The sequence below is a fragment of the Tachysurus fulvidraco genome, chromosome 12 (genome assembly GCF_022655615.1).
Source record: "Tachysurus fulvidraco isolate hzauxx_2018 chromosome 12, HZAU_PFXX_2.0, whole genome shotgun sequence".
In the NCBI taxonomy this organism is placed as follows: domain Eukaryota; kingdom Metazoa; phylum Chordata; class Actinopteri; order Siluriformes; family Bagridae; genus Tachysurus; species Tachysurus fulvidraco.
In genome coordinates this window covers 22326017-22329858 of record NC_062529.1, presented here as the reverse complement: position 1 = coordinate 22329858, position 3842 = coordinate 22326017, and the positions used below count along the sequence as shown (strand labels likewise).

Genomic DNA, 3842 nt, shown 5'->3' with positions numbered 1-3842 from the left:
GTGTAGTTATGCGTCACTGGACAGTGTCATTGGACAGAGGTACTTTGTGCATGTCACCACTAGCTTTCTTCCCTAACATTACGTTTGCCATAACTTCTGCAGCAGGCTTAACTAGAGTCTCTCCAATTGAATGGGGTTTTCCCGTTTTTGCAAATGAGTAGAGACACTCTGTATGATGCCTCAGTAGCCTTTGGATTTTCGCATAAAAACTGTGAGGTGTTTTTACTCATGTGTCGCTCAAGCTCATCACGTTTTCTCTCAAAAAATGACACTGGTTTATCTGTACAATCTTTGTGCTTAGACTCAAAGTGACGCTTGAGTTTCGATGGTTTCATTGCTTCATTAGCCAATATTTCATAACACAGAACACAGTGAGGTCTAGGATCCTCAACATCCCCAGTCCAGAAAAATCCAAACTTCATGTACTCATTGTGATATTTTCGCTTAACTTACCCACATGGTTTTCCACGATGCGCTAGCTCCGTGGTATGCGGGAGTGTTGTGGCCAGTGGCCGTGACTCATATCTTCGGTTCCGGCTTCAGTGGGCCTTTGTGGTGCTGTAGTTTTGCTGCACTCAGTGGACGCTTGATCTTTTCTTTTTAACTCCTTTTTGGTTTAGCCTCCGATCCATTTTTACGTTATTAAAACAGAATGGCAAGAACGGTGGTCTCCTAACTCTATCACAAGGGTGGGCCACATTTGCACCACTACCTTCAAGCAGGTGCTTAAGATCCTACTTTGGTCAGAAACCAAACTCTTGAGGGCTGTTTGCATTACACAGTACACATGCTAGAGAGTAGATTTAGAGTAGAGTGTAGAAGCAGAGGCCAAGGCCTGGGCAATGGCTGCCCCACCCACAGGTGGTGAAGGCCATATGGCAGAGGTACAGAAAAACAGAAGTGTTCTTTTTTGCCTCCAAGAAGCTGACCCACTCTCCCCTCAGGTTTGCCCTCACACCTTCATCTCCTCTAGGGCTGGGCACCATGTTGCAGGGGTGGCTGAGGCTGTAAGTCATCCCCCGATAGCACTGAACCCAATAGTTCTACCCAGGGTACACCAGCAAAAAGTCCCTCTATTATTAGCAGCTCCGCATTGATAAAATAAATTGCCTCTTGCTTAGAACCCTTTATCTTGCTATTTCTTGTAGGGCTGGCTTGGTAAAAATCAAATTAAAGAATTTTGCTGCTTTACAAGGCCTTGGCAGGGCGTGGCACCTCTGGATATGTCATGTGACTAACCTCCAAACTGGCTTGAGTCCCTCTGAGCTGATCCTGATCCACAGTCTTATTTATGCATAGAATAAAATCATGTTTAATTAGACACATAGCAGGTTGTTAGTATTAAAATCAAGATGAAAGTGCAAATGTATTAACACATACCAAAATACAAATCAATACATGTGCATAAATATTTAAATGAATATTTAATAACAAAAATGCTAATACATAGTTCCTACTTTTAATGACATTTCTGTTAGAAGCCATCTTTCTTCAGGATTAAGTTTTGTTTGTTTCAAGCTGTCATACAGATTTTCAGAAATGCCTGTGTGGTAAAAGAAAAGAACATTATTCAATGTGTTCAACCAAGATTTTCTTTAATGTAATATATATATATATATATATATATATATATATATATATATATATATATATATATATATATATATATATAATTAGTAGATAAGAAGAAAACAAACAAACAAAAAGCAATTTTAAAAAAATAAAAGACACAAAGTCATTTGATCAATTCCAAATTATATTAGGCTTATAATTTGGAATTGATCAAATGATGTTGTGTCTTTTATTTTTTTTTTAATTGCTTTCTGTTTGTTTGAAGAATATTTTAAGGGAATTTCTGGCATAGTAATTATTACAAGAACAACTAGATTTGATGACAGAAGAGTGAAGATCAACACATCAATGCATCAAGTTCTAATTGTTTTTAACCTTGTAAAAATTATTTAAAGATATTTGTTTCTAAAACTTTTTTAATATATTACCTTTTTACAAATTGTGTTCAAGAAAAAATCATATCAAATTATATGAGGCCTATATTTGCATAAAATTCACAGCCATTTTTCAGAAATTACAAAAAATAACTGATAAATATGAATGACCATTGTAGGTCAGCATAGAGACATTGAGATAATAAGGTCAATTCAGTGAAAACAAAATTCACAAACAGAGAGGAAGTCTATAACATTTTAATAAATACTTTTAAAGCCCCTGTCAACTTTTTTGTATGAATTGAAAAAAAAAAATAAGAAAAGGAATAACAATAAAAACCCACTTGATTTGACTGCAGTGTTAGAAAAACGGCACTGTTTAACAAATTGTGACCTGATACACAGTTCTGAGTAGGTAGAAAAGGTATACTTCAATTAGATAAGTATAATTCTTTAATCTTCCATTTGGTAAATTACAGAAGTTTATACTACTTTTTGATACTATTAATATCTAATAATGCCTACATTTACACTGGATGAATGATTGTTGTAAAAATTTGTCCACCAGACAATGTTGGTTTTAATGATCAAATGAATAACTGAGAATAATGTCACAGCAATAATTTTAAAATTCATAAAATTTTCAAATTTTATAAATCATCCAATCTATCATATAAAGGCAAAGGAAAATGAAAAGGGTCTGTATTTTCTAAAGGGAAAAGATTTGAAGTGAAAGGTTTTATCACTGCTTACCATATTTAGACATTTATTGGAGTTGATGATAATCGTGGTGTTCGTTCTTTTGTTATTGTTGCATGTTCCCAGTATTTATACTCAGTAGACTCTTCTACACCCTGAGATTGCATCAGTACTGTTGATTCACTATCTGTGAATGTGCAGAGCAGGTTTTGTGAGTGAAAAAAGTCTCAGGTTAGATCTGGTCATGCTACTTTTGGTAATCATTGCATTTAACTAACTCCTGTATAGCATTAAAATTCCCTTTGCTGGAACTAAGAGACTCAAACCTGTTCCAGCATGACAATGCCCATGTGCATAACTTGAGGTCAGTGAAGACATTGTTTGCCAAGTTTGAAGCGGAAGAACTTAAGTTCCAACAGGTTTGCTCCAGAAAGCAGGGATGGGTTGGAATCTACAACAAGCAGATATGGGTTTGATGGTCAGGTGTCCACACACTTTCATGAATTGAGTTTACTGTAAGTTTCTTTAATGCCCTAATTTAATTAAAATGATTAAGTAATACAATTATTTTTCTGAATTTGATTATTATGTTATTGCTGGAGATTTCAACATTCATATAGACAATGCAGAAAACAATACTGCAATTGAACTGTTAAATGTTTTAAACACTTTCGATCTAACCCAGCATGTGCAAGGTCCTACACACAATAGGGGACACACTCTTGATCTGCTCATTAGCAAGGGTCTAAACATTCCATCCACTGTTATCAAGGACGAAGCGCTATCTGACCATTTCTGTGTTTACTTTGATTTATTGATCTGTCCTGCCACTGATGCTAGATCTGTCTATGTCAAAAAAAAGGTTCATAAATGAAGACACCAGTGAGGTATTTATGAATGCTATATCAATGTTGCCAAACATATCAGCAGACTCTGTTGATGTTCTCCTTGAAAATTTTAACTTAAAAGTTAAAGATGTTATTGGTGGTATAGCTCCAGTAAAGGTCAGGATGATCACTGGCAGACGTAAAGCACCTTGGAGAAACACAACAGCGGTACAGAGCATGAAAAGAACATGCAGAAAAGCTGAACGTATGTGGTGGAAAACAAAACTTGAAGTACATTATAGCATCTATAAGGACAGTCTTCGTGCTTTCAATGTAGAACTAGGCACAGCTAGACAGATCTTCTTCTCAA

General features: G+C 35.7%; 1 long non-coding RNA gene across 1 annotated transcript; it reads right to left on the bottom strand.

Moving 5' to 3' along the window:
- Positions 1–2879, bottom strand: LOC113651403. Its single transcript, XR_003442651.2, has 3 exons — positions 2700–2879; positions 1458–1543; positions 1–1284 (listed from the first exon to the last, which is right to left on the bottom strand). It is a non-coding gene; the product is annotated as an uncharacterized LOC113651403 (long non-coding RNA).
- Positions 2880–3842: the final 963 nt, after the last annotated feature.